The sequence below is a fragment of the Elaeis guineensis genome, chromosome 1 (assembly GCF_000442705.2).
Source record: "Elaeis guineensis isolate ETL-2024a chromosome 1, EG11, whole genome shotgun sequence".
NCBI classification, from domain to species: Eukaryota; Viridiplantae; Streptophyta; class Magnoliopsida; order Arecales; family Arecaceae; genus Elaeis; species Elaeis guineensis.
In genome coordinates, this window is record NC_025993.2 from 121,467,608 (window position 1) to 121,495,355 (window position 27,748).

Genomic DNA, 27,748 nt, shown 5'->3' on the forward strand with positions numbered 1-27,748 from the left:
TCAAAGGAGGATCTATACATCGAAGAAGATACGAATATTGATGAATAAATCTATATTCTTTGTTCAATCTTCTCATACAATAATGGTATGCGATATAATTATATTCATTAGAATATAATTTATTTTTTGTTATTATTATTTAATATTATATTCATTTACATGTCAAAAATTGTAGATATGGTATCAGAAGACACACGATGATATTCGCGTTCATAGTCTACTCCGGAGGTTGAGGCACCTTCACCGATCTTCGTTGACGCACCGGCTCCATTGCCAGAGGGTCCTGCACTGGCAGGTCCCAATAAGGTGGGTCCAGTGAGGCGGATCCCAATGAGATGGGTCCGAGTGAGATGGGTCCGAGTAGTATAATTATATTTTTATATAATAAAATTTGATTCTTTTATTTGGATAGCTATCATACTAATAATTTATTTATTGTTGTTTCATGTCAATCTTCATCGATAGTGAGGTGAGGACGAGGTCCATCGAAGAACCTCGCTCTAGAGCGTTGGAGATGCGAACATCCGGGATAGCATCTTTGTATCGAGATACCATCCAGCTACATCAGGCCCATTAAGGGATGGTGCGAGCCGTGGCAGACTGAGCTGGGCATCATATGCCGTAGCTATGTCCCCGTGACATTTTTCAATTGGCGTCACGTTCTACCGACTCAGAGAAAAATTTTTTACACCCACTTACAGGTAAAATAAATTATATTATGAATATTTAATTTGTATAGTATTCTTCTAATATTTATTATTGACACGATCTATTCGACATCATTGATTTTGAGGAGGATCGCGTGCGGCGAGCTGTGGACACTCATTTATCGTTGTGTTTCAAAGATTATCACCATCACATGCATCAGCATTGGTACCATATGGTGCAAGATCATGGAGAGGAGGCAGCGTGACAGCAGTCCTATGACAACATCACTATGGATGATTGGACTGTCATATGTCGGCATTACGAGGATCCGACATATCAGGTTACACATCCAAACTTCTTCTTTTTTTTAGAGTTTAATTATTGAATCATTTATTCTTAAATTAAATTTGTTGTCTACTAATTTGACTGGTAACTGTACAGAAAAAATGTACCCAAAACGTCATGAATCGGACAAGACAGACCGTACCACATTGTGGGGGTTTGAGGTCGTTCGCTCATCACATCGAACCTATGGTAGATAATTTTTAATTTTTAATTCACATATAATTTTTTAGTTATTTAAAAAAATTTTAATTAATTATTCTCAAATTACAAAGAGATACTGAGAGTGGTGAGCTTTCTGGTAGAATCAATATCTACCAACAGATCCACCAGCGACGGGCAGGAGAGTGGACGACGGAGGAGTTCTTTGTAAGTTTTTTTGATTATTTTTTTATTCACAGTCTGATTTTTATTATAAAATTAAAATAGCTATCACTTTAATTTTCATGATCGTATGATAGATATGAGATCTCAACCTACTCTTAAGGGCTCGATCGCACCCACAGATGATGAGATCTATGATTAAATGCTTGATACGAGACTTTGTTATGTTAGGAGCTTAGGGTATGGGATCACTACTCCCTCATCCTCACGCTCGTCTTGGGCTGACATCCATTCTGCCTGCGAAGCTCGACTGACAGAGGTGCAAAGGTAGTTTGTCGAGGATCGACAGTGGGCTAAGCAGCGAGCTCAGGAGTTGGTTGCATGCATCGACGAATATCAGCAGCTTCAGATCTAGATGATGGAACGGATGATGTAGATAGAGCAGATGATACAACTAATGAGACAGCAACAAGTTGGTCCGAGCTTTTTCGATCGCTCTCTTTCCCCAGCTCATTCTCCAGATGCCGACACTTGACGGCTTCTTCATGTAGTTTTTTATTTTTATTTTAAATTTTTATAATTTTAATTTAATATAATAAAATAATAAAATTTATTTATGAATTTATTATATAAATTTTTTATTTTAATTTTTTATTTATAATTTATAAAAAGTATTATAAATATAAATTAAAAATATATATTCATAAATTATTTTTTAAAAAAAATATGTTTAAATTATTAGCGATGAAATTATTTTTGATGAAATATTAGTCGCCAAAAATATTTTAGTATGATAATTTAATTTTTTAATAAATATAGAATTATTAAAATTTTATATAAAATTAATAAGGATAAAAATTTATTTGTCATAAATAATTATTAGTGATAAAAATTTTCATCAAAAATTATTATATTTACGATGTAAGTTTTACGTCACTAATATTATTTAAATTTAGTTTTCAAAAAATTTATTATTAAATTAATAAGTGACAAAAATTTTCATTGCAAAAAATATTATTTGTGACATAAAATTTTTCATCGCTAAAAGTTTTTAAAAATTTTATTTCAAAAAAATTTTAATTAAATTAATAGTGATGAAAATATTTTCAATGTTATTAATTTTTTATTTATTAACGATGTTATAATTCATCGCAAATATTTTTTTTTATGATTAAAATTTTTCATCAAAAATCTTTTAACGATGAAAATTATTCATCATAAATAAATGTTATTAGCAATGAAATATTTTTTTCATCGTAAAATATTATCAATAATGTGATTATTTATGATGAAATATTAACGATAAAAATTTCATCGCTAATACCTATTAGCGACGAAAATAGATTATTAGCGACAAAAATTTTTCATTGCTAATAACCTATTTTGTTGTAGTGTTGCTCAGGCCAAAAATTTGATCTAAGATTTTTTAGAGTTACTGGAGCATAGCACTAGTTGTGACACATCCAGAGCTGTGGGCATCTGTATGGCCTATATAGCCCTCTATATTTGGCTGGTCAGGAATAGCCTAATGTTTGATACCAGATGGTGCTCAACGAGATTCATCCTGAAGAGAATATTGACCATGGTAGCAGGTTGACTGATGTGACTTTCAGATCTTCGAAAACCTGGAGTTTCCACTCTGCTCATGCAACAGCATATTCGATGTTCATCTCTTGGGAGCCCCCTCCATCATACCTGAAAGTCAACTATGATGGGTAGATGTGGTGGGGCAGGATTTGTGATCTATGGGCCCGCTTCTAGGTTGGTGGCGGCTAAGGAGAACCATCTATTTGAGCCAATGGTGCTTGGTGTAGAGCTCCGCACGGTTTGGACGAGATTTGTATTTGTCAGGCAGATCTTGGGGTCTGGCTAGCTTATTGTTGAGGGCGACTCCACCTAGAGGGTGGCAATCGGGTTGGGTCGGGTATAACCATATCAGGTCAGATATAGGTCGGATCAAAAAAACTTCAAACCCAGACCCAATCTGTTTATTTAAACAGGTCAAATTTTAAAATTCAAACCCAACCCACTTAATAAATAGGTTACCCGATCCGATCTATTTACAATCCATTTATAACCCCTTTAAAAAAAAAATAAAATTCAACCCGTTTAATGACCTTTTTATAAAAGAAATTTTAAAAAAATACATGTTCTGTCTCTGACTCTCTGTGGCCGACTGTCTCCGCCTTCGCCCTCACCATATCTCCGCTCGATCGTCTCTCCGGCCTCCACCCTCATGCCCTCGGCCGGCTCCAATGACGTCGGAGACTTCGATGGCAGAGCCATCGAGGATGACATCCCCGTGGGCTACGGCTTCCATGGAGATCTACAGCAGGGCTATGCCACGGTGCCTTCTCCCTTCGGGATGCCGGACTCCAATGAGAAGGTGTACGGCGAGGAGGAGAAGAATGGCGAGATCTTCTCTGACGGGCCCGTCCTTCCGGAGCCGAAGCACATACGAGACAGCGGGAGGAGGGGTTTGCTACTTCTCTCTATGGGAGTGGTGCCAGTAAACGGATCTGGGTGAGGCAGAGGGGCTTGCTCCACGCTGTAGGCCTGCATGGATCACCGTGGGAATGGACCAAAAGCCCACAGGACCACAAGCCCAAATAAATAAAAACCTTAAACAGGTTAAACAGGTTGGACAAGTTGAAAACTTTAAAACCCAAACCCAATCTGTTTAATAAATGGGTTAAATAAGTCGATCCGTTTACGATTCGAACCCGTTTAATTCAAACTCAAACCTACTTATGGCGGATCGAATGCGGGTTGGATTGGCAGGTCGGGTCATATTTTGTCACCCCTAACTCCACCACGGTAGTGGCCTGGTTACAAAGCTGCGTTCGGGGAGGAGTCACTCATCCCCTTCTACATGATGTTACGTTGTTATTGGGAGGATACTCTGCTCTGACTATCAGAAGATGAACAATGCAATAAATTAGGTGGCAGTCTATATTGCTGAGCATTCAAATAAAGTTTTCGGACTGGGATGAGACGACTCCTGGGTCATTTCGGGATCATTTATTCATACAAAAATTATTTGAATATAAACTAATTTGATGTAAAATAAATTTAAATTAAAATAATTTAATTTTATAATTTGATAGCACAGGTGATCTAAAGATTTTTAATTTGTCGTGTGCTTTACCCAGCATCTCACAAGCACAGTCATTTGTACCACCTGTCGCATGGCCGTATCTCTCCAGCGATTATGTAACAGAAGACTTCCGTAGAGTTCGTGGATCAAAAATTAAAAAAAAAAAGGAAAAGACAAAGCAATTATCTGATGTACTGATTAATATCATAAAGGTACACATCGTGTAATCCGTGCATCAAACGGCTCAGATCACGAGTTCAATAATCTGTACGGCAGTGATGTTTTCTTAACCTCTCCCACCCGTGTTCCATGGCTCACCCCAAGGAGGTGGACCCCACCAGCAGTACACGATCGCGCCAAAGAGAGCAATCCGTGATCCGATCCGTATATTTCTCTGTGGACCGTGGATTCTTCTACTAGTAAACTAATAAACGCACCTCCCAATTTTACCAATACACCCAATTTTTCATCACCAACAGAGAACGTCCGACAATTTGTTTAAAATATCCGGTGTGTGTTTATCTAAACATTTGGATAAGCACAAGTGGTCATTATTTCCTCTGCGGCACTAAGAGGACAACGTCGGGTCACCGAAAAGCGAGGGATTTTTCCCACGCGTGTTTAGGTGCCAGTCTCGTAATTGTACCACTCGACCAGTGGCAATTCGGACTTTCCAATTTTACGGAAGGGGACACGTTTCGAGTTCACAAAAGTCCTTGTCCGCTGCTCGTCCACAGTTGTCGACACGTTACCACTCCATTCCTATATACGGTAGAAGGTAGAAAGAGCAGTGGCTTTTATTACGTCCACCGACTTTTGCCCACTGCTTACGACGAACGTGCTTAAAAATATGTAAGGGTGGGACCATCGGGTTAGCGGCTGATGGTTGAGCTGGGTGTCGCCTGGACTCGTTGGGTTTGGGTTTCGAATGTGTTCTCGAGAAACGGAAGGGAGGATGATACGGGGAGTGTACCAGCGACCAGTGGTGAAAACGGCTGGGTGGAGTTAATTAATCTGGAAGTCCCCTCCGGTCTCTCTTACTGTGGTTAAACCTGGGCATTGCTTGCCAAAAATAGCAAAAGAAAAGTTTTACCGTCTCCCTCCACCTTCTCATCCTTTCTCTTAAGCCGGACGAGGGATTCAAGGGATTCTCGCTCTTTCCCTTCCTCCTCTTCCTCCTCCTCCTCTTTCTCGCTCCCTCCCTCCTCTTTTTTTTTTTTTGAGTTCATACCGAACGGATCTGAAAAGTAGTTTCGAAGATTTCTATGAAAAGATGGTGGATTTTGTTCGATTTTTCTTGGCTTTCGCTGTCTATTTTCTTGATCTCCCGAGTGAAACGATTTCGTTTTAAGGAGTCACCGGTTGTTTTTTCTTAAGATCTTCGGGCTCTGGGAGTAAGAGCGCTCGTTCCAATCTCTTTTTATAGATTTCCGGTTCTAGAAATTTCGTCTGGTGTTTTCGCATATTTCATCTGGATTTCGATCTTCGTAACTCTTCTTTTGCTTTTCTTTGTTTTTTTCTTTAATTATTCGGCCAGCCTTGTTACATTTTAAACATCAAATCTTCATCTCCTTTGTTTGCTTTTCTTTGCCCCATCTTGATCTGCGCTGGAGTGGTTGAATCGTCTTCGGGAGGATCTGAGAGGGAAGGACGTAAAGATATGGTTGCTTGAATAGAAAAGGTTTGTTTCCATCTCAATCTCTTTTTTGCTGTTGATTTAAAGATTTTTTTTTGATATTAAGATTGTTTTGATGTGATATTGAAAGAGCCAAAGGATATTCTTTATCTCTTTCTGTTCCTTACTTGTTGGGTTTTATTTCTTTTTTTTTTTAAAAAAAAAATTTCCCCTTGTTTGAGTTTGGCAGGTGACGGGCGGGTTGGTGCTTTGGCCGGCGTGGTTGGCTGACAACGAGAGAGAGCACGCCGGTCCGCTGTCATGCAAGGTGCCATGGCTATGTACTAGCGTGCTATTTCTCGTTGTCAGCTCAGTTCTCCCCACAAAGCATCTCCTCGACTCCTTAATATGCTGCTCCCAAGAAGGTAGCTTTCCAACTATCCTATCCTCGCTTAAGGTGTTTGCTCTAATCTATGCTGCAATTCATCCTTTTGGTTAAGTCAAATTCTTGTTCATTTCTAGTTGCTTTCCTCCGAGTTGGAGGTGGAGTATTTCGGAATTTTAGGAATGACTTAGTTTTGTGAACTATTAGGTCGTCTCGCTGCTACCTTTTCTTGATGAATCTTTTGTATTTGGGGACAAAGCAAGAAATTAACATGATCGCTTAAGATAAGTTCATGTTTTTTTTTTTTTTTTTTTGGTAGTGTGTTATATTCATGACATGCTAGTAAGTGTGGTTTCTTCCAAACTGATAGTTCCATTTTTAATTCCTCAGGCAGTTTGGTACTAGCATGTCTTTATGATTTCAGTAGAACAGCCGTAAGAATTTGTGTCATTATCTTTTGCTGTATGAAAATTATTTATCTTATTGCTTTGAATTTTTGAAGATGATGGCAACTGAATCTTGCGGGTAAAAGTTAGTACAGTCTTTATTTTTCATGTCCGTAGCAATCTTCACTGCAGTGGTGTTTCTTGATTTCATATGTTTTGAGTCGTATTAGGGCTTTCTTTCCCAACTTTAATTGGGGGAAAAATCCTTTAGGGATGGGGATCCTGTAGATTGTTGACTTGTAAGTGTGCTGGTGAATTGTTGCCATTTTCCTTAAGTCACCTTTCCTGAATATCGTGCCACTTCTTTGGCGAATAAAACACTGGCTGGCAATTGAAACTGTTGATAACCCAGCCGCTCGCTATGACAGATTGTAAGATGAGCTCCTGGTAGCATCTTGTGTGCCTAGAAGGTTGCAGTGGTGGGAGCTAGTTAGGTCTGTAAATGGATTCGTTAGACAGTTAACAGCATAATTGTTAGGGAATATATTGATATTTGTTTACAACTTATTGAGCTAATTATTTTCATACTTTGCCACTTACTGGACTGGCAACTGTTTATAACTATGGATGATAACTTAAGCTACTCATTTAGTTCAAGATACTCTAAAAGTTCATGGCCAAAAAATCATCTTATTCCAGCAATGCTAACCTTTATGTAAACGTTCCATGTAACTCGAGCAAATGGTTGTGCTATGACATTTATACGTTGCTTTCTTGAGTTAGGTAAAAAGTGAAAAACAAGGGGTATTTGGAATGTTAAACTACCTGTCTAGGGATTTTGCTTACTCATGTAATGGAAACACATCAAATATGTTAGCTGTTTATCTATTGCTTATGCTTTCTTAAAAGAAATGGATTCTACAATTTTAAGCCAACCGTAGACTTGCCAAGGGTTGCTTAGGTGTTTACAAAATGGAGGATCGATGGAGGCCAATTCCCATCTATGGATGGTTCTGTTTCGTTCATGATACCAAGAAAGTTCCTGTTCTGCCCAAGAGGCAGTGTAATCAACAGTTGTGCTCTTAAGGTCAACTAAGTGAACATAAGGGAGATAGCATAACCCGGTCGGCAGCAAAATGTTTAGTTGTAGTTACAAAATAATTTATATTATATATTCTTAGACGTAAGCTCTTTTACAATTTTATATTCCTTCATTCAATTGGATTTCAGGGCACACATTTTTTGAAATAATTCATAACGAGCTATATTCATGCTTTGATTCACGTAATTACATCATTATTCTCATGTAAATGCTTACATTTGAGTTTGTCCATAATAATCCCGTGGTAGCATTGTCATATTCTGCAGAATTTCACTGGAAATGACTTCGATTTTCGTCCTTATTCTTCATTTAGTTTTTCCGCCTTGGTATCAAATTTAAAAGTTTCTGTTAATTTCCTCATCTAGTCTGCTGTTCAAGGATAGCTGTCTGATTGCACAAATCTATCATGTAATTTTCTGGAAGTTCTGCAAAACTTAGTCCTTCTTAAGGAGGCAGTTTTCGTGATTCATGTGCTTACAATATTTGTTGATGCAAGTATTTAATCTTAGGTCCGCAGAAAACCTATATGGATAAGTACTATTGACAAAAGTTTGCTATTTTGAGTGGATGTTTGTCTTTTTATTGGTTGTCATTCGATTTTACAATTTCCAATTTTTAGTTATTTAATTTTTTGAAGTCCTCCCTAAAGTTCATGCCCTTAACTTTCCAAGACAACTCTCCAAGCCAAACATGGCGTACAAGCATTAAGAAATATTATTGAGACCTTCATACGTCTAGATGCATGTGACTTGTGTAACTTGCCAGCACCAAGCAGCAAGTCACGAGATGATTGCTCTTCAAGATCAAGTCCCTTGGATATAATACTTCTTCTCAAAATTTCTAAATGTTGTTGCAGATTCATAAGCTTCTTTTAGTGGACACAGAAAAGATTTAGAAATTTCATACAGTGGCTTCTGATTGCCAATTTGCTACCCGCATACCTGTCATAAAGGAATAAAATCTTGACTACGTTGATGGTTGAAGTTAGAATTTAAATGTCTATATGAATGATAGAAAACAGCAATAAGCAATGGTTTTTCGAATCTAGTTTATATTCATCATCATCTTGTTCATACTTGACATCATCAACATCGATTACATAGATTAATATGTATAATTTCAAACAAATTATCCCAAAAGTGGTCTTAGTTCAAAACTATTGAATTCTAAGGAAGGAATCAATGCATGCATTTTATTCATCACAAGTGTGTCCTGCGGAAGATTCCCTAATGCAAGAAATACTGGAGGAAAGATTATAAGATAATTGAATGGTATAGCGAAGGACGTGGGATGAGCATGACACATGGAGACTAAGAGAGAGATGGAACGAACAATGAGCTAGAAGATGAAAGCACTGAATCTCTAGTGGTGAATGACATAGTGTAATTCATCTTTTATTTTTTGGAACAAGCTTGCAATGACTTCCAGAGATGGTGGGGTCCAATAAATAGTACATAGCGAGTGTAAAGTTAATTTTGGAGATAGTTTGACTCAAAATAAGCTACTGTCATGCAGTGTTTACTAAAAACTGTAAAGAATGCTGTGAGAGTTAAAAAGTCATCTAAGCATGTGATGGTGGAATCTAATGGTAGGGAATTAATGTTTCTAGAAGTGTAAGAAACATTACAAGAGTTAGGGGTCATATAATTTAAGACTATCATGATGGGACAAATTATTACTACGGTAGATTGTCATGTACTCTAGAAGCTCATGAGTGATCAGATCTGGGAATTAGAAGGCACATGGGATATGTGATACTTGAATTTGTTGTGGCGTGCAACTATGTAATGCAAAGTACCCAAGTTAAAAAGCAGGAAGCGAAGTTCAAGAATGGTGGTGCAGTGATAATTGTATTATTTTCTTTTTAGAAAGAATAACTGAATTACTTTTGAGGTTTATACAAATTATTTCTAAGAGAAAGTTTGACCATTTAAATAGATTTTTCCCTTGTGTATTGTCTTTAATTTCTTTTATTAAAAAAAAGCTATATTATTAGAACATTATTTCCTTGATCGTCTTTTATAGTTGTAGAATTGCAATGTTAGGTAATGGTAGTATCATATATTTATAAATTAAAGGAATATGAAGGAGACATGCTTGGTGGGTATATTTTGGATAGTAGTTGAACATGAGTGTTTTTCACTCTATACATATGAAATCTTGAAAAGAAGTATGTTGGGTTGAATGCATAGTATAAGGTTGCATTGGAAATGTAACAAGAGGGAGTAAAAGCCATTTAACTTAGTTATTCCACCCCTTTTCAACCAAACACTCATTGGAATACTTGGGTTAAATCACTTTTCAGAAGGCAAAATGGGTATTTCTAATAAATTGCTACACAACCTTTTGCCTTCTAAACCCATTTACCCCTCAAAAACAAAAAATAAATTAGTAATTTATTCCAGATTAAAGAGAAGTAGAAGTAAGTTAAATCATTTACTCTTGGTTAACATATTCTACTTCCAAACATATCTTGAAAGTGGTTGGAAGAATCAGAGTTAATAGATATGCAAACACAAGATGGCGGCTTTTGTGAGCAAGGGGGATAGCAATAATTCTTTGGAGTCAAACTACTAAAGGAGCAATTTGGGATCTTGAAGGCACACTAATTGTGCATAAAGCAAAACTACTGAATGTACAAAAAGAAATGGCTGGAGTAGTGAGTAGTGCATTCAATTTTTGTAGATAGTAGAAGAAAATATGGTGAATTGTGATGGTTTGTAGGTTTTGGTTTGTTATTCCTTTAGATAAGTCGATGTATTGGCTTAATTGATGATCATCAATAAAGGCACTACTAAAAAGTCTTAGAGTGAAGAAATGTATCAAAACTGGGAGAAATGAAATCAATCATGAAAGTTAGTGACATGTTATAGTATTAAAATAGTTCTATGGCTTACAACTTTCGTTTTATCTTTTTAAGAAACTAAGCACTTTCCCCATAGGGTCTAGTTGTTGACATACCTCTTGTGAGGGCTTGCTAGTAAGAGAGGTCAGGATTCGAATGTTGATGGTGGCACAATGTGAAATCACGGACTAGGATCATGAGGTACAATTTTTATTATGATGGTTCAAGTCCTCATACAAGTATTTGAAGCATTAATGGAATCAATCACAGCCCTTAAATTATAAATGGTCCTGATTTGATCATAAAATAATGTCGTATTACTCTTTGGAGTTATTATATTAGATAACTTGGTCTTTAAGTTACTTAACCTACAAGTTGTCTGATCTTGAGTTACATGTTTGTATGAATATAGGTAACCTGGCGGTCCTGGCCCTTGAGTAACTTGGGTTCTAAGTTGGCAAGCCAAGTTTCTTTTTAATTTTATTTCATTGGTTAAGCTTCAAGTCCAGGTGGCTCTCTATATATAGGATAGAGAAAAGGTCATAAGTGGTATTTTATGTATTTGTATTCCTAAGAAAAAAGTGCTCTCTCTCTCTTTACCACTATCCCCTTTTTGTTTCCCTCTCTCTATCCTTTCTCTCTAGTTTCTTCTTCCTTATACTCTCTTCCCTATCTATTTCCTTTACTTCTCTTCTTTCTTCATTTGAATCCCCTCTTTTTGGGTTGCAAAAATCTCTAGTGTTGCCTGAAAGTTGATCTTAGGTCAATATTAATTGTTAGCTTTAACCATAGAAACCTAAGAACCTATTCTTAAAATCTCACTTTGTTCTCTAAAACTAAGGGGCAAACATAGAAAATTGGTATATATCCTTTAATATACAAAATCTTCCTTTGGCCAAGAAAGGTGGTACCATCCCAAACTGTCTAGTTTAGTGCATACCAAACTGTATCGGGGGCGTATTGGCATAGTTCCACACTTTAGTCTGAGAAATCTGGCGAGAGAAGGAAAAAAAAAAGGAAAGAGAGGAAAAGAGAGAGGAGAGAGGAGAGAGGGAGAGGGAGGGGAGAGAGAGGCTAAGAGAGATGGAAGAATTGCTAACTTCAATTTAAATTGACAAAATAAAAGAATTGATTTGTTTGAAATAGGGGATCCTTATCGCGAATGAGGGCTTCCAGCCCTGTCTCTCTTAGCTTCTTTCTCCCCCCTTCCCCACTCCCAACCCTCTCCCTCTCCCTCTCCCTCTCCCTTCTCCCTCCCCCTCTCTGTCTCCTTCTCCCTCTCCCCCTCCCTCTTTAATCTTCTTTTATCGATACATGCTAGAACAACGTGGCATGATATGACATAGTTTACTATATCGTTGGCCTATTAGTATGGGTTCTGGTACTTATGTAGCCAACCTTACTTTAGATAGTTAGAACCAAAAGAGAAAAAAATCCTAAAATTTCTAAACTTCTAGACCTACCAAAGTATGAGGAAGCCATCCTCTAAATTGTCTTGCATCACGTTGCCATTATATTTCTCATATATAAGCTTTAAATAACATCATTTAACTATTTTTCCTAAAAACATGTATGTCAAAAGTGCCTTTTAGAGATTTTTTGGATGTTTGATTAACTTGAGATAATCTATGACATGGAGAAGAGTTGCTAAGAGATGGTTTTGCATAAAAAAATTTTGATTGAGTGCAAGAGGCTATTAGTGAATCCAATTCTAAGAATACAGGTAAAAGATATTAATAAAATGATTATTTTTCTCATCCTTAGAGAATAGGATATAGTGAATTAAAAAACTCTTCCATCTTGCAAGTTACTATTAATCTATCTTTTTTTCATATATAATAGTCATTGATAAGTCATATAAGCTTCCAAGCAAGCTCTCATGGGAAACAATGAAAACTAGTCTTTGGCTTATGTCCACGAGAACTTGCACCATGTTTGCAACATGGATATTCTCGAAGAAGCAATTAGAGGGTTGCCTTGGGCTTAAGATGTTGGATAGGTGTTAATCTGAAATGGTTCCCCTCTTACTCTTTTTTTCATTCATTTTGGATTATCATTGGAAACAATTTGTTCTAGCTATTTAAGGAGCTCTAAAGTGGAGTTGCTGATCTAGATAGATTAAACTACTCTCATGTTGACCTTGTTTCAAAAGATGATGTTACATTTTATTATAGTGTCAAATAATTTTCAAGACTTTGACCAATGGATTGGCCTACTTCATTCCCATCTTGGATGATACATCACAACTAGTGTTCGTTGAAACATTAAAAATAGGTACAGTCTAGACAACTTTATATATGCACATGAGATGGTCAATTATTGTAGGAATCATAATATAAAGGGTGTACAGTGTAAACTAGACTTTGAGAGAATCTATCAGAAGGCTTTACTAGGATTTGTTGAATAAGATACTTATTGAAACTTAAAAAAAGGATTCAACTGCAAATGAAAGAATGGAATACTCATTGTAGTTGCTACTTATGAATTGGCTATCCTTTTAAATAGAGAATTAGGAGATAGATATTGTAGGAGAGTTTTGAAATGGGAAACCTATCTTCTTTTTCAATTTGGTTTCCGATTTTCTTGATTAGATACTAACATTGGGTGCTGGGAGGAATAACACTTTCTTGTTATGCAAGGTGTATTGGATACAATGAGCTTTGGACATCACTTTTTAAATTTCTAAGCAGTGTTTTAAATCTGGTGACTTGGTTTGAATCTTTATGGTCCCTAGGTCACAGTTTTTTAGTTTAACCATGGATTAATTGCAAGTTAACCGGTACCTTAAATATCCACATTTCTCCTCTCCGAATCATGAATCCATCCATCCTACTCTAGGCTTTACCTTGTAGCATCCTTTGGCCTCCTCTCGCTCCCTTTTAGGCCTCCCTCTCCCTCCATCCAACAGTGCCACCACTATCCCCACGACAATTTGGTCACTCATGGCTCCAACCCATGAGATTAGACAACCCCTCGTTCGATCCCCATAAGATCTGATTATCCTCCCTTGAGATCCCACCACTTATGCCTCCTCCTCTATGAGTTTCGGTTGGCTTTTTGCTATCATTATCATTCTCATGGGATCTAGCATCCTTGCTTTAATCCTTGTGAGATCTAGTAGCCTCAGATTTAATCCTTGTTAAATTCATGGTTCAATACATTACAAGATCCAATTGTTATGGTTTTCTTCCTATAAGATTTGAGAGCCCCATCTGTCTCCAATATTAGCCATTCCTCCATTCCAATGACATCCATCTTTTTTTCCTTACATTGGCTTTTCCACCTCCACTAGCATGAGATGGTCCAGCAACCTATAATGATATCCTACTCGACCATATCTCCTGTAATTGATGGAAGGAAGAAAAATTTCTCCATTGATCTCAATGAGTCATACTCAGTTTGACTTGACAATTCGGATGGTTGAATTGTCCAAGTCATTAGGTCAAATAATTTATTTCAAATATTCTGGTTTAAGCTAATCTGACCTAGAAAAGTTGGTAGGTGACAGGTTGGATGGGTTGAATGGGTGTGTAAATAGTTAAGCACTAATTTTAGATTCTTTTGAAGTTTAAAAATCAACTTCAAAAAGAGCTTGATAATTTTTTCTTCATTGGAGCCCTAGGTTAGTTTCATTCTAAAATGCTACATTGTAATCTAATGCATCTTTTGATTAGGTATCTTGGATTAGCATTCTTAGCTTGAAGATTTTGGTAAAGCAATTGCATCATATTATTGGGGAATTTTGATAGAAGGTTGGTTAAAAAGGAAGCATGTTACTTTTTGAAGGTAGGCTCAATAACCAATATGATTTTGGTCTTTCCACTTATTAATTTTTCATCTTTGCAATTTCTTTTTAAGTGCTATTGAGATTTGAATGAAGTTGGAAAAATCTTCTTGCTTATTCACTTTTCATCTTTCTTTGCTTGGCCAGATAGGATGGTCTAGGTGCCTTAAAAGGACTTCAAGCAAGCATTTCTGGCCAAGTGAGGATTGACATAAATGGAATCTAATTCTCTTTGGAGCACATAAATCATGAGAGCTTGCTACAACACAATAAGATGTGATGCTGTAGCAAAATAAGATGTGATGCTTTTCTGAGCAAAAGATGATCTAGAGCATCTCCAATATGGCAAGGGATGTTGGGAAGTCTTGGTCCATTTTGGATTTGTAGCAATTTTGCTATGAGTAATGGTAACAAAAAATGGTTTTAGTTTATTAGATGGCTAACATCCCATGTTTGAAATTTGAGAATTCTAATCTTGGCCATATTAAAGCTATTAGTGAAATTATTTATATTGACTTAGGCCCATGGTTTGCCATATCATCCTATATCACCCAATATGGGGAGTATTGTTCGATACCAAGGTTCGTCGTCTCAGTACCATACCCTATACCTATAAAATTCTATTGTAATGTCGGTACATGATTCGGTACAATACGATAGTATCGATATGCTCTAAGATGATGTACTGATACGAGATCGATATGATACAATATGCCCTGTACCAAGCAATATGGAGTGGTATAGCATTCCATGTTCTATACTAATCTCATACCGATACATTGTCTCATACCATACCGACATTCGATATATTGTCTCGTACTATACCAAATTGCATATTGATATTGTAATAGGATGGTACTAACATACAGTCCGATATTAAGATGGTGAATCTTACTCGAACTATTACTTTTCAAGATCATTGTGTGATGGTGATGGAACTCATTAAGGGTCCACTCCTTATGATCTTTCTACAATTGTTTAAGCCAGGAGTCTTTAAATCTAGTGACTTCGAGTATGTGAAAGGGTATAATATTGGAGAAAGACAAGATGTTTGCTCATCTAGCTATCAACGAGAAGCTACATGCTAGCAATATATCATGTCAAAAAGGATGGATGATCAGTTGACATCGTGCAATTTATATTTCAATTTTGAAATATAAGCATCACCTTTTTCTACTAGATTCGCTTAAACATCTCGAGCTGAGCCTACTGCTTTAAATTCCTACAAATGGCTTGTTGAAGTTTAAAATCCAACATAGGTCAATCCCTTGGGCCAATTTGGAAGGAAAAGAATGCAAAATGTAGCACGAGGAATCAACTAGGAACATGTAACGATTCATACTTTGCTCTTTTGGAAACTCTAGTGACTTAATGTAGCATGGGTGCTTTTACACTCGCACAAAGAAGATTAAAACTTGCTCCCTATGAGAGCTTATTGTGATGGGGGGCCTCCAAGCCATTTTTATGTCTTTTTTTTTTTCATTTCATTATATCTCAAAAGTAAATTATCTAAAGAAAAAAAAATGCAATGAGCTTACATACAACAAGATGATTTTTTTATTATCTTGATTTTTTGTTACTTTTGGGTTAAGAAGACAAAAACTTTAACTCGATCAACATGATTGAGGTATGAATTATACATGCATAGTATACATAATTGTATTGCTCAAATCTTGATAATAGATTGAAGTCAAATTGGTCATATATTTTCAAGTGAGCATAAACATCACTAAAATTTCAAGTCAAACAGTTTGTCCCTGTGCAAGTTAGAATAGTCATTTTGATATTTAGTTAAGAAAATTTAATAGTAATACACAGGCTAAGCAAGTCTATTTTGTTGCATAATAGTCCATTGTTAGCAAACAAAAATATCCTAAATTGGGGCATAAAATTAATCAATATATTTTCCAATGGAGATAGGATTATGCATGAAAGTACATAAGATCACCTAAAAGTTAAAGAAAGTGGGTTATAATTGACATTTGAAGGCTCAAATGTGATAAAAACGTGTGGACAATTATTGTAAAAAAACACAAAGTAAGCATTAAAAATTAATTGTATGGAAGCATATGTCATTAGAGGGGTGCTTGCATAGTCTTTCGCACATTGTGGATAGAGAGAGACGAGATATTCTAATATATCATTTCTTTAGATCCAAAGAGTATTAGATCGAGAAGGTAAAATAAGGTCAAGAAAGGAGCTTTGTTTTTTCTTGTGGTGGGGATCGACTACATTTTCTGCTCTCAATGGTTCTTCACATAACTCTTTTCCTTAGTTGTGTGGCTCTATGTATTGCTTTATAAGGCTCCTTAATAAACTAGGAATTCTAAAAGAATTCATGATAAAGTTATAATAAGATAGAGAAAGAAACAGAGAAGAGAAAGGTCGCTAATTAAAGAAAGTTGTGGCAGTAGCCTCCTATCTATTTGTATGAATAAAAGGAAAGGGTGTGCAATCTATTTGAATGAATTATTATAGAAGCTAGCCACTAGTCAATGTCTTATCAGCCCTTAATGTTCAAGTGATATGTTTTGAGCCCTTGGCTTTTTTCAAATCCTTTAATTTTGATCCTTTAGATTTGTTTGGTATTCCATGATTTATGGAGTTGCACGTTTATAATCGCTCAAGTTATCATGTTATCAACATGTGGTGACTCAAGTGGATGTGGGAAATTAAACACCAATGGAAATAAAAAAAAAGAGTTCTTTGTAAATATAGACCTTTATCTTCATATTCACAAATTGACCTTTATATTATTCTATTAATTCCCTGGCACTCCATACCATTTAGTATTATCTAATTGGGCTTAATTGCTAAGTATGGTTAACTACACCAACATTATGAAAAGAATAATGTCTCTATGATGTATTAATATTCCTAACCACCCTCCATTTCTTCTCTTAAGCTATTCATACCCTATGTTTCCCACCATTGTTGGAAAGTTGCATTGGTGATAAGATGTTTGTGATTTGCTTCTTCAATCTTTATCCCCATCCAAGAGTTGTATTTAGGCTGTCGATGATTACATTGGCATATATTAGGTTGCCAACCATCACTAGAGGAGGGTTGGTAGGGGTATCCTATAAGAAGCCCTATTGAGTTTGTGCCCATCAAATTTGGTCAATGAGTCTAATAAGTATTCGCAAAACATCAATCTTCCTATAACACCACCATTGTGAACACAGAGGAATCAACTTGTTTTTGGTAAAAAAGAATTTAAGCAGCTTGTATGGAGGCTTGCATTCATGGAATGGTATATTGGGTCGAACCATCCAGTATACTCCATACCATACTATATCGGTCTCATGCCAATATAGTGGCTTGTACCATACCAACATTCAGTACACCATCTCGTACTATACGAAACTGCATACCGACATTATAATAGAATAGTACCGGTACGGGGTCCGATACTGAGACGGCGAACTTTGCTTGCATTGGTTGGTGGTAGTGAATCGCCTAGGTTTAGTGTTGATAATGCCAATATTCATACTCTTAAATTAAGGCGATGATGTTGCAAGTAGCTTCCCTTTGAACTATTGTTGGGAAGTAAGAATGATCAAAATTAAGAAAGATATCAGAAGTAAACCATATAAAAGAAAATGATAATGCTAGAGGGATAAAGAAGGGAGTTTCATTTTTATGCTAATTCAGGATGCTTTTGATTAGTCAATTCCTATGAGGTGGTGAGAAGCTTGGTTTTGTTTGTTTGACAAGGATTAAAATTGGGTTCCAATAGATGCCTTGCATGGGTATTTTTGGTATGATAGAAAATGAATGATTCAGGTATACACTTTTTTCAAAGTTTGTGGTTGTATGATAATGTTTTAAATAATATTCCATGTTTATCAACCATATGTTGATTTGGGGAGGCATTGTGGACTTGGTGCAATAACGTACATGTTAATTTCCAAATATTAGAATGAGAGGTATAATCTGCAAATAAAAATAATGAGGGGTTATATGCAGAAAATGAAGAAAAAAATATAACTTATCTTATACTCATCTATATGACAATTCAAAGGATGCCTTGGAAAGTGAATATTGCCCTGAACAAAAATGGAAATTGATCTAATGGCCAATATAGAAAGTGATCTCCATATTAATGTAAAATAAATAATTTTGGCCAGGACATGTCGATAACCAAAACCTAGTATCTAGAAATTTGGAACATAGAAGATAAGTGGAATAGGGAGCTAATTCAAAGATGTAGGATGTGTCTATATGCCAAGGGATAGCCTCAAAATGTTGGTCTCTAAATCCCGTTTCCAGCTCCTTCTTCTCCTTGGAAGGACGTCAATACGGATTTGATCCTTGGTCTGGATACAAAGGGGTTTGACTTAAAAAGATAAATCATGCTGTACAAGTTCCAAAATATCTTCATGAAGATTTGCATGGGGTTTCACCAACCTTTGTATTAGACTAGGTGTCCAGTTCATCAGTCATAGTTGGTAAAATTTGTGGAAGAAAATCAACACCAAATTCCTACACTCCCAAACTGATTTCATATTGAACTCACCAAGATCAGCTTGGAGAACCTTGTGGCTATGTATTGTGGAAGATCATGCAAAGTCATGCAAAATGGTTATGTTGTGTGTTGAGTTTGCTTACAGCAATTGTGTAATAGAAACATCAAAAAGATTCCCTTCGGGTTTGCTTATGGTCACAAGCTGCAATATGTGGAAACCAAGTTTGTTACCAGCTAATGTTAGGTTAAGCAAGGATGTAATAGCTTTAGTTGATCACATGTAGCAAATCCACTAGAAACTTTGAGATCCAACTGAAGCTAGCAAGAGGTGATCAGGTGATGGAACATCTTAGTTATGCTGCCCTTGTAGATCTTCTCAAAAGTGTAAGCCATAGATATCAATGCCCATCAAATTCTTGAAGTTGATTTTAATGCCCTCACCTCTCGATTGTTCTGCTACTGTTCTAGCTCCTCGAGAAGGAAGAAAGTATGGCTTGAAAGCATCATCAGCCTGTGGGCGCCTTTCTTTTTGGGCTTTGATCATCCATGGGCTACCGACTGCCCTAACTTATTGTCGTAGAATACCGGTATAACCAATTTAAAAAGAATGCCTTGCTCTCATGTTTGCAGCATATAACATGCGACATTATCTAATTGGTGTTACCCACCAACGACTTGGTGGATTCGATCAAGATTTGTTTTTTCAGAGTACCAGAAACGAGCATAACATTGCTATGAACATAAAGGCCCAAGGTATGAAACCGGAGAAACAAGCTGCCCCAACTTAAATGAGATTTGGTAGCCTTTTTATAGTCTAACATTTTTATCAATATATTATCCTCATTCCGTTCCGAATCATAACTTTTTATTGGACATAGTGGAACACAGAATTTGTCTAATTTCTAATGTGTTCTATTGGCTTGATGGCATTCAATATTCAAGTGATTCTTTATGGAGCATGGATCAACTTTCTAAGAAGTCATCAAATGTAGTTTTGGGGCATCCTAGACATGGAGGATGCAACTTCAAGAAGTCTGCACTCTTGACTCCTTGTTAAGTTATTTGGGCGCTCGTCAGGAAAAGTGCATGGAATATCAAAGAAACTAAATTTATAAGTGTTTGATCGGTACATCCAAGTTTTCTTATGAGAACTCAGATCTCTCCAATTGGTAGGAAGTTGTAGTAGAAACTCTAAAAATTAATAAAAATAAAGGTCTAATGAGAACCAAGATCCCCACAATTTGGTAAGGAATTGATATAGGAGCTCTTTAAATTTAATAATAAACAGGGACTAATTCAGTCCCAAGCTGCTTTGCTGGAATTAAGTTTTTTTTTTAAAAAAAAAAAAATTTGGAGTTCTTTTATAGGTCTAGAATTTAATATAAATTGCTTGTATATGTGTTCTTTTATGTTTTTCTTCCTTTTTTTCCTCCATCTCTCTTTTTTTTTGTTTTTTCCTTTTTTTTTGGGTTTTTTTTTGGGGGGGGAGGGGGTGTGGTGGGGTTGGGTGTTTTCAATATTTGCCCCAGACCAATAACATAAGTCATATTTAGATGGGTGTGCTATGCTTCCTGTTCAATATAATTGTATTTGCTATTCTTGTGAGAGCTATAGAGGAAAATAGAATATATCAAGGGTCAAGTCTTCATCATGGCATCTCATACTATTCTACGAGAAACAAAATATATTATTATGAAAACCTCATCCCTTATAGAGTGCGGCAATATTTTGCTGTAATTTTGTCTATTTCTGAACTTCCTTGGTTTCTCTCTCAATGCTTCTATTTCCTAAAGTTTTATTCCCCATAGTTGTCAAAGTTATTCTTCGTCATTGAATCCTACAAAGTACCAATAATTTTTCAAGTTAGAAGATGAGTGTCATTGTTGACTATCTTGGCTGAGAACCAAATTAGCCTCCAAGATTCACTTGATCTTAGCCAAAAGGCCGAGAAAAGGTATACATGTCCTCTAAGATTGCTATTGTTTTCTATAACTTTTGTTTTATAACCCTTCCCATAACTTCAAAGTGTGGTTTATCTTTTTAGTTCTATGATAGTTAGAAATCATAAGACTTCTCTTTTGGTTATTTGATATTTTTTCTATTCCAGAATCTTATTTAATAAGATTCTTTATATGCCAATGAATAAGATTTTAAATCCCAGGAGATGAAGGTGTCTCAGTTTCTCTATCGAATGGGACGTCTTGCTATCCTGTCTCATCCTGACAGCAGTCGATAGATATCCCCCATCTTTCTCTTCTTCTTTCTTTCTTTTTTTTTTTTGATTCTTTTTTTCTTTTCCTCTATCTTCTCTTTTCTTCCTTTCTTTTTTTTTTTCTTTTTGTTCGTCTTTTCTATTTTCATTTTTCTTCTCTCCTTTTATTTCTTTTCTTTTCTTTTCTTTATCTTTGCTTTCTTTCCTTCTTTCCTCTTTCTTCTTCTCTCTCCATTTGGATGTGTTTTGGAGTTCCGAACCTGTCCTGTTCTTGTTTTCTCACAAGAATGGGATGGGAGTCCAGAATGCCCCTCATCTCGTCGGAATGCAAAATCTTGTCAATGAATAATTTAATTGGACCTAGGGAATTGCCCTTTTGCATCTCACAAGAATGGGATGGGAGTCTAGAATGCCCCTCGTCCCGTCGGAATGCAAAATCTTGTCAATGAATAATTTAATTGGCCCTAGGGAATTACCCTTTTGCATCAAGATATTCTAATTGAATGGCAAAATACCTAGCAACCATGCTAATATATTTGTATGAAACTGTGAGAAACCATACAAGCATGTTTTAGTCCAACATTGATTATCACGAGGAAGATCTTGGATCAAAGTTCGTAGACTCGGTACCAGAATCCCATGTCGGTTGTCGGTCGGTATGGTACCATACCGTATCGGACCATACTGACAATAAAAAATTCAAAAAAATCTCATCCAATGGTCAAAAAAAAATCAAGCCGAACCAGACCGAATCAGTTCCCTACCGCATCATACCAAACCAAACTGCTTGATATCGGATGGTTCGAACCAATACCGTGTCGAACCGATCGGTTCGATCCGGTGCAGACCATTTTTCAAAAAATCAGTCTGAATCAAACTAGTTCTCTGTTGGTATGGTACGGGATGTACCGATCAGTTCAGACTGGTATAGAATATCATGTCTTGGATACTTATCCAAGACTAGAAAACTCAAGTATTACTTGCCAACTAATCTTTTTAGATGAGATCCTGAACTATTACAAATGGTATTAGAATAAATCCAGCCCATGACCCATATGGACTAGGGGATACCAGAGTACGAGTTTATTTAGAGTGATCATTAGCTGATTGTGGTATGTATGATTAGATTTGAATGGATTTGGATCCTGAGTCTAATGAGGATGTCAAGGCTTAAACAAGGAGAATATGTGAGGATTTGTGTAGGCGTGCATTTAATTCGATATTAGTTATTCGTTAGAGAGATCTTGGATACTTATATAGGACTAAGAAATCCAAAAAATACCTTCTAGCTAGTCTTTTTGGGTGAGATCGTGTGTTGTGACAGAAACAATACCTAGGGTATAAATTATAAGATCTTCATATTTGATTCTTCGTATATCTAGAGTTTTTATCATCTATTGCATGAGAGAGAAAAAAAATGCATATGGACAAGGCATTAGAGCTTTTGGGCATTCACCCCGCTAACCACCCTTTTGAACTCAATGTGGTTCAGAAGCTAAAACTTTCCTAGGGAAATACATACTAACAAAATGTTGTAAATCTATGGATGATTAGTATGTAAACGATGTGTTATAAGTGTAAATGATGTGTTATAACAATAAGCAACTAGTATAATTGGCTTATAGGTGGCAACAGACAATGCCATTGAGACTTGGCTAGTCTTTAATAGCTTTTTGGATAGATTAGATATTTGATTGCAAAAGTTGATCATAAGATTCCTTTCAAATTTTAGATTGTAAAGTACAAATGTTGACAAATTATCTATAATTTGCATATTTGATGAGCAAGAAAGTTTAATTGAGCTTAACATGACAAGTTTCCATTAGCATACGCATATATATAGCATGATCAGAAATCAAGTACCACATTGAAACAATCATGTAGTATACTGCCACCATTTGTCATAAATATCCTATCTAATCAAAAGAATTATGTATTATAAATATGTAGATGTTGGAAAGAAAGAAAAGAAAAGAAATTTCATTTTATTGGTTTGCATATGTGTAATGGTCTTCCGTTCTTCCTTCTCACTTCTTGAGGAAGGTGGTAAATTTTCCTATATAGTATGTCTTTCGGAAAAATCTTGTGGTAGGATAGGTTGGAGATATGGAGGGGGGAAGAGGGAGAGAGAGAGAGAGAGAGAGAGGAGGAGGAGAAGGGATAGGAGAGCCCAATAAAAAAAGGGAGGTAGGGGTAGGGGCATCAGGGTGGGGGGTGGTGACTAGGGGTTTTTTCATCATGCTAGAAGACCCACCATTCTCTCTCTCCCTCTCTCTTTCTTATTTTATTTTCAGTTCATACCCACTATGCCATCCCTCTTTGCCTATCTTGCTAAATCTAGCAGATGTTGCCAAATAGGTCCTTATATGTTCAACCTTCTTTCACCTTAGATTTTTCTTCTTTCATCTTGATTTTTCTAGTAATTATGGAGAATGTGGCCTTAACTTTTAGGTTCCCTAGCAAAACCCTATCCACTTTAGATAAACTAGCAACCACATCTAATATATATATATATATATTAAAACGGAGGTTTCTCTACGGAGAAACCTTCGTTTGACACGTGGGCTTTTAGGAAAAGGGGAGGAAGCCACGTAGAAGACCCCACAATAGTAAAGCGGGGAGCCAATGCCTCTTTGATTCGTGCAGAAGAAACAGTACCCCGCATGGAAGCTTAGATGATGAGGGGCATCTGGATGGTGGCCGGAGTGGACGTGGGGCGGGCGGAGAGGGTCGGTGGGGGCCTGACGCCGCAGCACATGGCAATGGGATGTGGGTAGGCGGTGGCAGTGCGGGCTCTGCTGGAGGCCGAGGCAGACGCAGCAATGGATGGGTGGGGAAGAACGGTGCTAAAGCTGGTAGTGACGTCGGCAGTAGCACTGGGAAGGCAGGCGGGACTGGTGGGGATGACGTGGAGCTGGAGGGGGCGGTATACGAGTGGGCGGAGATGGAAAGTGTGGTGGAGGGTAGGGAGAAGGGGAAGAGGGCTTTCTGGATGGCAGTCGGAGCGGATGTGGGGCCAGTGGAGAGGGTCGGCGGGGGGCTGATGCCGCTGCACATGGTGGTGGGCTGTATGCATGCAATAGCGGTGTAGGCATTGTTAGAGGCCGAGGCAGACGTAGCGGTGGATGGGTGAGGGAGAACGATGCTGGAGCTGGCGAGGGAGGTGCTGGCGGTGACGCCGGCGGTGGTGCTGGGGAGGCGGGCGAGGCTAGGGGCCGCAGCGGCGATGGAGCTGGAGGGGGCGATATATGAGTGGGTGGAGGTGGAAGGGGTCATGGAGGGGGGGTGGGGGGAAGGGGAAGAGTGCTGGGGTGGAAGGATGGGGGAGGGCCGGTTGGGGTTTTGAAAACTTTATTTTTTATCTGACAAAAGGTTAACAATAGACCCTAGCTCGCGTCACATCAATAATGCGCTCGTTGTTTCTCTAATGAAAAATTTTCTTGGTTATTTGCCATGTATAGTTGACTTTTATATTTTAAAATTCTGATATTAGTTATTTACCAAAAAAAAAATTCTAATATTAGTAGGATGCACAGATGCATTATTCTGAGTGATAATGCCAGAACCAGAAGAATATGTTTGTTTGAAAGAAGAAAATGCATTTTTTTACTGCTTAAACCAGGAGAATATGTTTATTTGAAAGTAGCATGTGACTTTGATGCTTACAGGTTGTAGTTTCCATCCCATACATCGCATAGGGTTCTAAGCTAGTTATATGATTATATCTTAACCTGTAAAATATATGCATTAAAATGGATCCTAACATAAACAAAAAGTCCTAAATAAGTTCAAGCCACTAATAGTACTCTGTATGAATTTTAGTCACTTGAAATAATGGATGATATTTGTGAAATTGTTAGATTTTCATTGTTGTAGGAATAAATAAAGAGGAGATAATCTGAGATGAAGAAAAAAATGAATCCACCTGAGAAAAATAATGAATCAAATTATCTAATAATTCTAATTATTATCAGGTAATACAATATGCTTTAAAATTAGCTTCTAAAAGAAGAAAAAAAATCCTATATAAGTTATAATAATATTGTATATCAAATCTAAGCAATTAAAATAATGAACAAAAATTATAACTAACATATTGTTTCCATGAGTTGCAGCTGGGTCAGGCTTGACTCTTAGGTTTTGCCAAACTATGAGTCTGATGCAATTTGTTATATTAGGGATGTTACCCCTTATTTTAATTCTTTAATAATCTCCAAGCTTCCTATTTAGATGTCTAGTTAACTTGTCTTATACATTCCAGCTCATATGTCATGTATGATCATCTAATTACATAATCCAGTTTTCTAGTTTGAAGTTTTTTATATAAAAAAATTAGTAGGCATCTTATCTCAAAAACCAAAATTGCATGACAGATGAAGATTAACTCAAATCAAGGTCATGTGTCTCCTATAGCAGAAGATTATAGATACCAAAATGTGTGAATCATGGCACATGGAAGCGATCAGTCCATATTTTATGGAAGGTAGCTTTGAAGTGTTCTGCATGAAGATTTCTGCAATTTGAGGTTTATTTTATATGACTTGATTGGCTGATTCTGGAAAATAAATGTCAAATTTGATTTTGCATATGCTTCTTGGAGCTAACTGTTGCTCTTAATGGCTTCAAAGATGGAATGCCTTGATTCTGCTAGTGAATGTATGAGAAGCTCTCTAATTTATTATTTTGAGATTGCTTCAGATTAACTTGGTGCTCGAGATCAAGAACTTGTTATTAACAGAAAGCGTAATGAGCTATTTTCTGTATTATCAGTGATTATTATTTACTTGTTGCTGACATGATAGTGCTTCGCATAGATTCAAAAAAATATTGGAACAAGAAAGTATTATATTGTTCTAGTACAAAACCGCATAAGTATGGGTGTCGGGATGCCCAACACGATGTTCCAGTATGTGCGAGCTGTATTGGTGCATACCTCTGCATATTGATGGTATCATAAGATCATATGCTAGTGCTTATCTTCAGCTTTTTATTTTTATTAAAGCTGTCAATTTTATTACCTGTCATTGATAGAGGTACCATATTGATACTCTGTTATTTTCATGAAAAAATAGTATCGATTTTGCAATGATATTTAAAATCTTGGTGTTTTCTGTCATTATAATTTGTCTTCTCTTTAGCTGATAGTTTGATAAGTTGGATCATTTTATTTGTTACCACATCTCCCTTATTTCATGATTATATGTACACTCGCAATAATCACTCTATCTTGTTAATGTTTTTCATGGATGTTTCATTTATACTGTCTTGCCACTATTATGTGATGTACCATCTCTATTGATGAAGTATGTCATAAATGTCGAATAAGCTTACTAGAATATCTTTTATTTTCATTAACATCAGATAGAAAATCATGGTATACATCAGAAGATTTTGCAGTCGGTTAGTTAACAAGAGGTAATAAGTGGAACTTTAGAGACAAGATCCAAGGGAAGATATATCTTCACTTTTGGCAACACATGGAAACCAACACGATTTGCCCTCTTATTGATCCTGAAATTTAATGCTCATGTATATTGGATGTTTGAATTTAGTGGAGCTGAATCCATCAATACTTTATCTTTTATTTATTTCTTTGGTTATTTGTTGTATTGCAGACTTATTGGTTGTTCCACTTTAATGTTTTTGAGCAAACACCTTAAATTAACATGGAACATAACTATTTTCTGTATAAAAAAAGGAAAAAAGTTAATCCAATTATAATAGGTTGTAGTGCTCTCACAACACGAGTTCATTACTCTGGTTATAGAAAATGCTTCCTGAATGTTGGATCTATCACTCATAGTTAGACACAATAGCATTTGTAGGTGATTAGTCATCCAGACACCAAAAATAATTGACACGTATACCATTATTAATAAAATTAGTTATATAGAATTCATGGTTTTCATATCCATTTTGTTCTTTGGCATATATGATTGTTTGTAAATCAAAATGCATTGAAGAAGGCTGCTTCATCAACTACTTCTATATTTCGTAGACTTAGAAGTTAGGACAACACATCTACTTATCAAGATAGATTTAAAATAATATCGAATAAATACTCATAAGAGTTGAAAAGTTCCAAACGTTATCTAAGTGCATATGTAATTTAGCATCCATGCTTAGTTTCTATTAGTATTAGTATAAGCTTCAAACTTCCTAAAACAATCAAATTGGTTGAACTACAGATTAAAATTGACTAAAACTAGTTAAAATCTGAAACTGGGAGTTTTGTTTGGCTAGGAAGAGAAAAGGGGAAAAAACTAAGTAGAAAATATATGTATCCCTTTCAAAACAAAAGCAAAATAAAAGGGGAGGGCAACAGGACCAAACGAAGGTAGTTCCTTGTGATACGGTGCAATTCCTCCATTTAAATGCATGAGTTTTCTTTTACTTCTCTTTTCCTGCAACTAGTGCTTTAAATCCTTCTCAATTTAATGTTGGATGAGGACAATGCCAGCATATGGAAAGGCTTTTCTTGATTGATTTTAGATCGATTTTGAGGCTCCCTAGAGTCCTTATTGTAGGGAAAGGTTAGGA

At 36.4% G+C, this 27,748-nt stretch overlaps 1 long non-coding RNA gene across 13 annotated transcripts in view; it reads left to right on the forward strand.

Moving 5' to 3' along the window:
• Positions 1 to 5,358: 5,358 nt before the first annotated feature.
• LOC109504792 (uncharacterized) overlaps positions 5,359 to 27,748 on the forward strand; it is a 46,121-nt gene continuing 23,731 nt past the window's right edge. For 2 of the 13 annotated variants that reach the window (XR_012143133.1, XR_012143144.1), the window contains exons 1-2: positions 5,364 to 6,092; positions 6,277 to 6,451. This is a non-coding gene — a long non-coding RNA (uncharacterized lncRNA). Of the gene's footprint in view, positions 6,093 to 6,276; positions 6,452 to 25,581; positions 25,692 to 27,748 lie in introns of all 13 variants that reach the window. The other 11 variants (XR_012143123.1, XR_012143145.1, XR_012143138.1 and 8 more) reach the window with 11 other exon arrangements.